General features: G+C 37.6%; 1 protein-coding gene across 2 annotated transcripts in view; it reads right to left on the bottom strand.

The window, feature by feature from the left end:
* Positions 1-13,104, bottom strand: part of HMGA2 (high mobility group AT-hook 2) — a gene marked incomplete at both ends in the record, with an annotated part of 135,253 nt that overhangs the window by 108,962 nt on the left and 13,187 nt on the right. The window lies entirely within an intron of this gene.

Below are 13,104 nucleotides of genomic sequence, written 5' to 3'. Positions count from 1 at the left end.
TCATTAGAGAAATGCAAATTAAAACTACAATCACCTCACACCAGTCAGAATGGCCATCGTCAAAAAATCTACAAACAATAAATGCTGGAGAGGGTGTGGAGAAAAGGGAACCCTCTTGCACTGTTGGTGGGAGTGTAAATTGATACAGTCACTATGGAGAACAGTATGGAGGTTCCTTAAAAAACTAAACATAGAACTACCATACGACTGAGCAATCCCACTACTGGGCATATACCCTGAGAAAACCATAATTCAAAAAGAGTCATGTACCACAATGTTCACTGCAGCACTATTTACAATAGCCAGTACATGGAAGCAACCTAAGTGTCCGTTGACAGATGAATGGATAAAGAAGGTGTGGCACATATGCATACAATGGAATATTAGCCATAAAAAGAAACAAAATTGAGTTATTTGCAGTGAGGTGGATGGACCTAGAGTCTGTCATACAGAGTGAAGTAAGTCAGAAAGAGAAAAACAGATACCGTATGCTAACACATATATATGGAATCTCAAAAAATAAGGTTCTGAAGAACCTAGGGGCAGGACAGGAATAAAGATGCAGACACGTAGAGAATGGACCTGAGGACACGGGGAGGGGGAAGGGTAAGCTGGGACGAAGTGAGAGAGTGGCATGGACATATATACACTACCAAATGTAAAATAGATAGCTAGCGGGAAGCAGCCACATAGCACAGGGAGATCAGCTCGGTGCTTTGTGACCACCTAGAGGGGTGGGATAGGGAGGGTGGGAGGGAGACGCAAGAGGGAGGAGATATGGGGATATATGTATATGTATAGCTGATTCACTTTGTTATAAAGCAGAAACTAACACACTATTGTGAAACAATTATACTCCAATAAAGTAGTTAAAAAAATAAATAAATAAAAATAAAGCTAAAAAAAAATCTATTTGATAGGAATTGACACATTAAGAATATTGAATCTTCCAATCATTAAATATGTATATCTGTATTTATTTAGGTCTTCTTGATTTCTTTCATTGGTGTTTTGTAGTTTTCAACATATGTACAGATCTTGTATATATTTTGTTAAATTTATACACAAGTATTTCATTTTTGGTGATATTGGAAATGATATTTAAAAAAATTAAATTTCCAACTGCATTGCTAAAAAAAAGGTCCACATCAAAAAAGCTTAAAAAAAAAAAAAAGAAAAACCCAACAGCAAATAGTAGTGCTGAATACATACCACATTTTAATAATCTCGGGCAGAAAACTTTTTTTAGCAAAAAAACAAATGTCAGTCACAAGGGAATTCTTCATACCGTGACCATGTACAGCCAAACCCTCTCACACTATACAATCTATGTATTAACAGGATGCATGTATCCTATTAATCCTATAATGTACGTAAGCCCACTCGCTTTACCACAGCAGGAAACCATATGGTGCCAATGAGTAAGACATGAATTAGTTCCCTGTGAATACTAAGGAAACCCTAAGAAGTTTTCTACAATGCAAGTAAGAAAATAGAGAAAATTTCTTCCTATAACTACTAAAAAGGGTCCCAACTGATCTCCACTGAGATTAGTGATTTAACAGCAAAGCAGATTAAGATTATGTATTAGACAAAGTCACCATTTTATTGTTTATAAAATTACAGAGTTTAAACTATTTTGTGTAGCTCATCAGTTGTCTAAACAGCATGCAAAGCAATGCACAAAACCCTAAGCCTGGCTGATTCACTGATCGATTTTAATGTCCACAAAAGAAGTAGGTCACCACTGGAGGAGGAGCATGACGAAATAAAAACACAGGTTTAACAAGCCATTGTTTTGGTTTGATAGGCTGGAAATGAGCACTCTAAATGGCAAATCTAAACGGAACGTCAGTAAACTCTATACCATTGCTCTGAAAAGAATTATAAGGAAGAGAATAAGATTGGGAATGAGTTCATTTTCATCCAATACATGTGGGAAATATACATTCCAAAGTTAAGAAAGGAGAACCAAGGCTGTAAAAAAATCAAACATTACTTATTCCCGGAAAAGAAATGTAAAATTGAGTAAGAGCACAGAAGAATGAAAATGTAATAGGATGGACAGTTAGTTCAGTGGCATGAACAGTACTACTCACCAAATGTCAGTCTCTCGAGAGGATCGGAGACCACCGAGATGGTCATATTCATACTTTCCAGCTCCACCCCAGATCTACCAACTGAGAAGGGGGCCCAGGCCTGCAAATCCTTCATCAAAATCCATTAGGGAATTTAAAGAACTTTCGGGTTGTCTGAGAGAATAATGACAGGAAAGAAAATGCTGAAACTGAGATTCTGTAATTAGGAAATTAGACTCCGGGATCAGCTTCTGACACAAACTGGGTGATGGATGTCTTCTCTGATATTAGAATCATTTGGAACAGGGAATGAGAAAAGACTGCAAAACAAATGGTATTTTATAGAACATTATTAGTTATAATCTTATGATTCCCTGCTCCTCCACACCTCCCTGGGCTTTGGTGCTTCCTGTAATAGGGTGCTCCCTCAAGGCTGAAAATATTTGCATTGTCTGGAAACTTGGCCGACCTGCACTTCCTTTATTGGTAATGTTAGTGCTTAAACTTCTCTGATGTGACATTGCTACCTATGTTATTCCGACTGTAGAGTCCTTATTCCTATAATGACGTAAACCTAGGGTATTAGATTTTCCCCCAATGAGTCCCTAGCTTTTAACCCCACGGCTTTATGTGTCACTTTAAGTGCTTCAGAATATCCTTGAAAGAAGTCAAAGAAACAAATAGTTATTAACGGATTTTCCTCTGTCTTTATTTGCATGTTAGTACTAAAAATTAGGACCAAAGGAAATGGGAGACAGGCAGTTAAAATGAGTTTTTATACAAAGAAATGAGAAACTACCTTTTCAAAATTATCCTGTGACGTTTTGCCAACAAAGCTCTCTTCTGTGTTTCTGATGATCCAAAGCTGTGACAAAAATTCTTCTAAGGTACAGCACTAGAGTCTATTTTGGAAAGCAGAATGCTATTTCCAGGAGTGAGGGAATGGAAACATTAACATAGAGCAAGGCATTCAAAGTCTGCATTGGGCCTGGGTGATAGTGGCTCACAGCATACTTCTTAAGTGGAAAGGCATAGGCTGGAATTCAAAATCATTATAAACACTGCTTTGATGCCTACAGGTTGTACTTTTAACCCTTGTGTGGCCTCTTTGAAAATACAAATCATCCAATTAAAAAAAAAAAGGCCAAAGAATGCAATTCAAATCCACATTCGCTACTGGAAACAAAAACTGAAAGGCCATGCTTTATACACACTAATGAAATACTGTCATTCTATTCACCAAACATTTATTAAGTCCAGCTACGGGTCTGAAACTATACTAACATCAATGACGATGATCTATTGAGTGCTTGCCTCTCGACGAATAAAAATTTTGGATGGCTTCTCATTTAATTCTTACAAAATAATCCTATGAGATGAGAACTATTATTATCCTTTGTTTTACACACAGGGAGACTGGGCTGGTAACAACGAGCAACTTGCCTTGATAAGCTGATAAGGGAACCCAGGCAGTCTGAACTCTTAATCACTTTGCTGAATTCCTTCCTATATCCTAGGTGCTGAGGGTAAAAAAGATAAATGCAATGTGCTCTCTAACCTCACAGAGATAATTTTTAACTACAAATGGTAGCACGATTCAGAAACATTAAAGTATACAATCAAGTTGTTTTAACACCTAGCGATTTTTAAATTATTTGACACACACAGCATGAACAAAGAGAAAAAACAAGATCAACATATGCTGATATGGTGGCTCAAGAGAATTATCCTCGTCGTTTTGATTCCATTTCTCCTCCGCTTTTTGGAGCCTGTATCTAATACTTTAATACCTATCTTTTTAAGTCTACCTTAACTGGATAAAACTGAACTATGTTGATAAATCAAACATGTCTATATGTGATATTAGCCTGGATATTTGCTATGGTGATAATGAGAGGATATAACTCTAGGCCCACTAGTACAACTAATTCATAAATTATACATACAGCTAAATTCAAATAATAATATAGAGAGTTATTAGGATTGGGAAAGCAACATAATCACTTCTATAGAAGGACTTAAATTCTGAAGAGCTCAAAATACTTGAAATGGAATTTAATTTACCCTCACCAACGTCTGAAGCACAGAGTAGTTAATCTAACAGGCTGGCATCAGGTTTCCTGTTTGGTTGTGAGCACCTCAAAGGCAGCCTCCACCTATTTTGTTGGCCTCTACATTCCCAGGACCTAGCACAGGGCTTGATCCATAATATTGCCAGAAGACTTTAGCAAAATGTTTAGACAAATGGAAAATCACAGAATCAAAGGTCTCGGAATTGGAGCCCTAGGGTTTAAATGGTCCGGCCAAGCAAGAGACAAGCAAACAAACAAGTGAACCAAAGTGCTTAAGTTTCTTCTATATCCACAGTGTCCATCTTACACGCTGAGCCTTCTGCACAATATTATGTTCAAAGAGACACTCGAAGTGCCTTTTCTGGGTTAATGCATTGAAACCACAGCACGAAGTGATGACACCGCTTCCCTTGGTCGTACAACTAGGGTGAGCTTTATGATCTTTTAACACCCCAACAGGGCACGTTCCGCTTCATAAGGCAATCTCCATTTGCCAGAATTTAAAGAACTGTCATTCCCCAACCTGAGTCTAACGGAAGAGCAGACAGCGCAATTCTTCTGGCTTTGAACAAGGTCAAAGCCTTGCTAAATCAAGCCTGATCTGCAGCCACTCATTAATACTAAGGAAATATAAAAAAGAGACTTTGCTTCCTATAGCATCCTGAAAAAGATGCCTTACTTCTAAAATCACATTGATTATAAGAATGAATAAATAATGAATTAAAAAACAAATTTCAATGTCATGGCTGCACTGAATTTACCCCTAAGGACAGGGTTTGGGGGTGGCTTGGATGTATCAAGTCGACAGATAATCTGAAAACCTTATGTATGCCATTACTCTCAGCCTCCTTCCCACCAAGCCTTTTACCAGAGTTGACCCCTGTTCCTGGGCCTGCCCCCCCATCTGGCAGAGGCGCTAATGAGCAGTGAAATGGCCAAAGGGCAGGCAGCAGGGGGGAGCAGGGAAAACAACACAAAAAAGGAGACAGGAGGCTGGATCCTTTACAAACTCAACAATCAGTCCCTGGACAATAGAGCTGGTGGTAGCAATAAAGGTTTTTGTATTTTACAACTCGAAATGCTTGACAGCCATTAGTTATAGATAGAATGTTCCTATCAGGAGAAAAAGTGTGGGCACACTGAGCGACCTGCCCAAAGGTACACAGCTCATCAAAACAGTCTTTATCTCGGTCCAGAGAAGAAACGGTAGGCTTGATTAAATCCCGCTGGATTGAAATTTTGCCAAAAAATAGTGAAATATCTGTGTCAAATATGGAAGAGTTTAGAATCAAGAATTCCTTGGTTAAAAAAAAAAATCTTAAAATAAAAACAGATTCCACTCTTAAAAACAGAACAAAAATGTTCTCTTGAAATATGGAGTAATAGTTTTACCTATCTTACCTAGTTAAAAACATATATATATATGGCATATTAGTTTTATTTATATATGATACGAGGGTTTCCAGTGTTTTAGAAATATTTACTGCCATCCATAAATACTCAGATTTGGGGGAACATAGGTAAATATGTGTATGGTAGTACGGATAAAGTCTTAAATACATTTACTGTCATATAAAATGGTCACTGAATTTCATAGTACTTCTCATTTAATTAGAGTGAAACTGAGATAACTGTCTTGGCCAGGATTTTACTGATTTGATTATTTGGGTCGAGAAACAGGACATTTATTTGATCTGCCTCCTGTCTATAATCTGCCACTCATCCACAAGTGGGAGAAAAACATATTCTTCCTTGATTATAGTTTAATAAGACCACCTGGCTATTGTGGTATTGTGGTAGCATCACTTGAGCAGTGGACCCCAAGGTCGATGTCTGAATAATCCTGAATGGTCAGGATCTGGTAGAAGCTGGTAATACCAAACTGAACTGGATGACCAAGTAGAGCTGGTTATCAGTCTCTTTGTTAAAGACATCATTAACCGAATAATTAAGAACAGGACTTCAATACTGAAACAAGCGGAAAAAAAGAGACTAAATCAAAATGCTAATGATCAAATCCAATTCTTGCCTTCTGAGTATGATATAGTTATTAGTGTTTTCCTATTTAATTTTGCAATTTTATATAAGCATTTTAGGGAATTTTGCAGTGAGCTATTAAAAAAAGAAAATCAACTTAAGTCACTTTTCCCCACAGAGTTCTATTAGGGTTTGCAAAAAACTCCATTTTTATCACAAAATATTGCAAAGGAGATAGTTTCAGAAAATATAGCTTACCGATATTGAACACATTATAAGCATCAGAAGATTTATATCTTAATTATTAAGCATATGTCAAAAGCTCATGTGCTTTAGAGGAAGCATCTCCCGGTTTTTAAAGCATGTTATTTTTCCAAGTTTCTAAGTGAAAATGGTTTTGTCTTCACACACTCCATTAGTAGACAGTTTCTGATATTCTATCAAAGTCATTTCTTTCCCTCTGACTCCAGTAAAAAGTTACAATTATCTGCAATATGCATTATTGGATATTCCTCTCTAAACATCAAAGAAATATTTTCAGTTTAAACAAAGCAAGTGTTAAATTACAAATGGCTAAAAGTTTAAAAAAAAAGTAACAAACATCTGGAGGGGAAAAGTAATGGAAATGAAAACCTAATGTTTTAACTTCAACATTAGATTTCCAGGTTCCTCAATACATTAATGCTTGAGAGCTTTAGAAGAAATCCAAAGAGTTTCAACCAGTCTAGTTGTAACAGGTTTTATTCCGATTTAGTTCCTCCTACTTGATTTTAAAATCATCATGTAAGTTTCTAGATTTCTACAAACTTAGAAAAACAAAAAGCTCTTGTTGCCTATCTAGAATGTTTGACTAACAAATGAAATTACATCACTTTCCTGTGTATCACAAGTTCTTTAATAAAGGAACTGTCCCCCAAAAGATATGGAATAGAAGTGCATATTTTTAAATCAACAGACCGCACACACCCCATTACAAATGAAGAGAATCAGCAACCCGAGAAAACAGCTGGGGTTTGTTAGTAACTTTCTAGTGACCCATTGAAGTTAAGCTTCAGCATCTAGTCCTTGGATCAATTTCTAGGTCAATTTCAGTATCTCCAGAATGATTTCTTTTTTTTTTCTTTACAAACCATTAATTTATATTGGGGAGTATTTCCCTTCTGTTGTTAATTTCCTTTCTCATAAAGATATTCTGAAAACAAAACACCTAAAAACATCTCTGGTTCCCACTGATTTATTCTTTATTATTTTGTCCTTCCTTCTTTTCCTCCAGAAGCACTGGCTGCTTCACTAAGCAACATCTGGATGGAGCATTTCATACACAAGGTTAACATTGTTATTACTGCACTGTATTTTCTTGAGCCTTAGCTCTACTCTCTAAAACTTTTTCCAAATATTTTCCATCGCTGAATCAGTTACGTGATGGGCTCCATTCTAAAGCCAAAATCGAGAAATGCAAATAAATATGAAATGCCTAGTTTCAACTGGCAGAAGGACTGACTAACTGAAATCTATATAGGTTCTAAGAGGCCAGAACATCTCTGCATGTGCCTGTTGAGGCACACAGCAGAAATACTACTTTCCAAATTGATGAACAACACATGGCATGAACCTCTACAGTTAGAAGGCTTATAAGTTGCAATTTAAATTTTCTTCCTTGGGAACTTCCCTGAAGCTCCAGTGGTTAAGATTCCACGCTTTCACTGTAGGGGGCACAGGTTCGATCTGCGCAGTACAGCCATAAATAAATAAATAATTTTCCTTAACTACAAATAGATTTAAAATGTACCTTCGTATTATTTATAAGCAAGTCTTAAACTTGATGATATTCAGCATAGATATAGTGAAGATATAATGATACCGCCAAGGGTACTCGGTGAGTTTGATGCACAACTGTCACCTCACTCCATGTGTAGCTACAGGTAGCTATAAGCTATTAGGGTTTAGGCTGTCAGTGATATCTACATGAAATTGTACAGTGGAATTAATAATAATGTTAAACATTTCTTGAGCACTTACTATGTGCCAGGCCTTCTATTAAGCCCTTTGCATCACTGCCTTATTTAATCCTCACACGATGCTATTAGAAATGTACCACTCTTACCACCTTCTTAAAGAGGAGGAAATCGGACCTTTAAAACTGAAAACATTACTACTGTATGACCCAGCATTTCCACTCCTGGGTATTTATCCAAAAAAAAATGAAAACACTAATTCAGAAAGATACATGCACCCCGATGTTCAGAGCAGCATTATTTATTATAGCCAAGATATAGAAGCAACCTAGGTGCCCATCAACAGATGAATGGATTAAGAAGACGTGGTGTATACACACACACACACACACACACACACACACACACACCCCATATATACACAATGGAACATCACTCAGCCATAAAAATGAATGAAGTTTTAGAGGGTATTGTGCTAAGTGAAATAAAGACAGACAAATACTGTACGATATCACTTATATGTGGAATCTAAAAAATAAAACTAGTGAATATAACAAAAAAGAAATAGACTCACAGATATAGAGAACAAAATAGTGGTTACCAGTGGGAAGAGGGAAGCGGGGAGGGGCAAGATAGGGGTAGGGGATTAAGAGGTACAAACTACTATGAATAAAATAAATAAGCTACAAGGATAGATAGTACAACATAGGGAATATAGCCAATATCTTATAATAACTATAAATGGCATATAACCTTTAAAAATTGTGAATCATTATGTTATACACCTAAAACTTATATAATATTGTACATCAACTATACCTCAGTTAAAATACTTTTTAAAAGTGCTTTTAAAAAGGTCATGTAATTTGCTGAAGATTCTAGTTAGTCCAGTGATGGGCCAGAATTTGAACCCAAGCCACCTGAATCCAGATCCTGAGCTCCCGACTCTAAGACCAGTAGAAAAGTTACGTCCCTCTTCTCTCTCCTTCCTTTACCTCTGACCTCGTCCAGACCAAAAAAATGTGAAAATCCAAAGCAACTCATCAAAATAATAGATCTGAAATCTGATTCAAACTCAGAAAAAAAACAAAGGGGAATAAAGTAAATAAGAGAAGTGCTCTTAAGCAAAATCTAGTTAACGTCCTCACTGCATTAGTCAACACTCCATCCCCTGTAGAAGCAAGACTGGCACAAACTTCTTTCCTATGTCCACATACTTTTGGTTAATCAACTTTGGAGTAACCTACCAAGTACTGATCCCAGTCACATCAGATGAGAGGGTTACAAGGTAGATATCTTCTTCCAGCCCTGTTACATGACACCATAAAATGTACAAGACTTCTTTTTAAAAGCAAAAGAACTTTATAAAACAAAACAACCCAGAAGAATAAAAGGGGACCAGTTTGGCTTTTAGGCCCTGTACCTAGTAAATCCTGTCAGTTCAAAAATATATCTCTAATATAAGGAAATCAGTGAATGACACTGTTGGAAAGAATTGAACTTACTGTAAAGTACAAGGCTCATTTCCTATGGAAAACGCAATAATTTATTTCTTTAGTACAAGCTTTCCAGTAAAGAATGCCCTTGAACTGAATGCCTTGCTGTGACTGGCCGCACACTCTACCCAACAGAATATATATAAGCAGAAAGGAAACACGCTGTCTAGAAAAAAAATACACAATTTCCTTCTATTTCCTTTTCTAAGTAGAGCAACTCTTCTTTGGGGAACAAATCGGGGTCTTATAACAATTAGCTACACAATATTTTCCATTCTCACAGCCAGTAAAAACTAGAAATCATGAGGGTCAATGAAGATGGCCCAATTATTCCCAGAAAGGCAAGGGATTTTGTGGTGGGTGTTTCACGTGGGCTTCTTATTCAGCATGAAGATCAGGTGCCTGGAATCCAGATATCCCCCAAATGAGCAAGAATCCATTGAGAAAATTAAACCCATATAGATCCTTTAACTACTACATATTTTATTCCAGCTTGGCTGAAACATCGGCTGTGTGAGGATGAGTGGTGGAAAAAAAAGGCATAAAGGGAGGTGGGTATAAACTGTGGGGACTTCGAAGAGCTAGGGAAGGTTGTAATCAATTCAGTGGCCAGCTGTGGATCCGTAGAAAGTTTCTAGGAAGAGCAGTGATGTGACTGTACCCTATGCAGGTTAACTGGCAAACATAGGAGAGCCAAAGGTAGAAAAGGTGAAAGGTAGGAAGACCAGTTAAGAGGCAAGATATGGAACTGAAGAGTCCATCTACGGATAAGTGCCTGAAGGGAATGTGGTGGACATATACCATGGAATATTACTCAGCCAGAGAAAAGAGGAAGTCCTGCCATTTGCATGATGAAATTTGAGGACATTATGCTAAGTGAAATAAGTCAGACAAAGACAAATACTGTCTATCACTTAATATGTGGAATCTATAAATACTAAATGTATAGAAACAGACAGTAGAATGGTGGTTGCCAGGGGCTTGGGGGGAGTTGGGGTGGGCGGAGGGAATGAGGAAATATTGGTCAAAGGGTGCAAACTCCCAGTCATAAGGTAAGCTCTGGGGATCTCGCATGGTGATTATAGTTTACAATGCAGTATTATTTACCTGAAAGTTGCTAAGAGAATAGATCTTAGATGTTCTCACCACAAAAAAAGAAATGGTAATCATGTGAGATGATGGAGGTATTAACTAATGCCACTGTGGTAATCATTTTGCAATACATAAGTCAAATCAACACGCTGTATTCCTTAAACTTACACAAGGTTATATGTCAATTACATCTCAATAAAGCTGGGTTGGGGGACAATTGATGGAAGCTGAGTGCTGGTTAAATCTCACTGTATTTGCTTACAATGCGTTTCATTTCATTTTAGCAACATTAATCTCATGACTTCAAAGAACTTACCTATTTCCTATTCTGTTGCCTATAAGAAAGTTTATATAGGTTTTTCTTATTGATGAGTTCAATGGGATACGATGTCCTTTTAGTTGTGATGCTTAGAAAATGGCAGACCTATATTTGATATGTATGCCAATACCAATTTAGTCAACACTGTGCTCACTAGAGTATAATGGAATAGGACTTTTTGACTTCTGACACTAGGTCAAAAAAGGCCTTGCTTGCAGTTTTCTCCTCATTTGGGAAAACACCCTCTCTGGGAGCCCTGAGTGTATGTCAGAAGGCTGACTTCCCACCCTGAGACCACCAAGTTAGAAAGGCCATGTGTGTGGGTGCTCCACAGGACACCCCCAGATGCACCCAGACTTCAAGCCAATTCTGCAAAAGCACCTGTGAGTAAAGACGCCTCCAAATTCTACCCCAAGCATGAGAGGTAACGCCCAGCTGCTTGAGTCCTCCCAGCTGAGGCCCTAGACATCCTGAAGCAGAAACAAGCCTTTCCGTTGTGCCCTGTCCATATTCCTGACCCAAAGAATCCATGAGCTTTTTTGTTGTTTTGTTTTTTTACATTATTAAGTTTTGGGGTGGTTGATGAAACAGTAATAGGTAACTGGAACCATATGTCTAACAAGAGAGGTAATAAACCCATTGGTTATGGAGCCCACACCTGGAATATGATACTTCGTTCTGGGTGACATATTACAAAAGACAAAAAAAAAACAAGCATACTCAGAGGAGAAGAAGAAGAATGTTCCTTCGTGGGAAAAAGCTGAAAGGCTTAGAGATATTCAAATCAGAAAAGAGAACAAACGGTATATGTTAATTGCCTTCAAATATCTGAAGAGCTATCACAAGTAAAAGTAATAACAATTAGTCTGTATATTCCCAGGAGGGAGGCCTAGGAACAGTGAACAGAAGTTACAGGGAGTCAGATGGAAGTGTTTTCTAATGTTCAGAGCTTTCCAGGAAAGAAGAGGCAGCCTTAAGAGGACGTGAGTTTCCTAACATTAAAGGTAATCAAGCAGTCTAGATGATCACCACCTGGTGGGTAAGTTTGGAGAGAATTCATTTATTGACCAGAAGGTTGAATAAAATGCTCTTACTTTAAGGTTACACTGTAACACTGAGATGTTTTTAATCTAAAGATCATCCCCATTTCCTTGTGCTAAGAAATCTAATCCCAACACATGTTGAGCAGAGGGAAAAAAAATACAAGATGAATAAATTGAATGAAAGGCAATACCAAAGTATAAATAGAAAGGGATGCAGAACTCTGGAGGAGAGAAGAATGGAAACTAACAGGAAAATACAATCCAGCAGAGCAGCAAAGGGACTTCAGGAAAAGATGAAGCATGAAGATGGAACCATGGAAGAGAGAAAAGCAAGGCCAAAGATGCCATCATAGATGACCCAGGGTAGAGAGGATGCCCTCATCTTTCTTGAGAAATGGTTTTATTCGTTTTTAAGACGTTTTTCCTCGGTCAGTGGGAAAGACAGACCAGAAGAACATGGTAATGTAGCAGCATAAAGAACAAGGTTTAAGTGGTAAAATTAACAAAGCTCTTCAGTGGTCAGTGAATTTCTGGCCTCAGAAAGATACAGGATCTGTGTGCCTATGGGGTCAGGTACACCTGCATGGAAGCCACCGTCAGTATGTAAGAATCACTACTAAGGGAAGCAAGAAAAACCTGTGCGTAAAACCTGGTTTCCTAACAAAGGCAACGGGAAAAGGAAAACACAAACCACTAGAAAATGAGATATTTCCAAGGCCAAACCATCCCAGCAACAACAACAAAAAGAAATGAAAAGAAAGAGTTAAAAAGTTATCTCATACACATTTCATCTGAATTTTATCACCATTTGTAATCAACTTCCAATGTTTCATAATACCCTTTAACCTTAGTTACTCAACCCAGGGAACAAGTCATCTCATTGTTACCCCATTTGAAGGAAGAGTGGAGACTCTTTTCATGTTGATAAGAGATAGAAAAAGGAGACACTCCCAGGAAAGAAAAGTGTTCTGAGGAAACTCCTGGAGCCTGAGGGTAAGAGGTGGTGATAATATGCTTCTTGCCTTAACCCTTTCAAAGATGCATCATATCAGAAGTTAGAAATTCATGGAAT

The sequence above is a fragment of the Grampus griseus genome (assembly GCF_964374135.1).
Source record: "Grampus griseus genome assembly, chromosome: 11".
NCBI lineage: Eukaryota > Metazoa > Chordata > Mammalia > Artiodactyla > Delphinidae > Grampus > Grampus griseus.
Note: the sequence above shows the minus strand (reverse complement) of the source record. Positions and strands in the feature narration are given on the sequence as shown.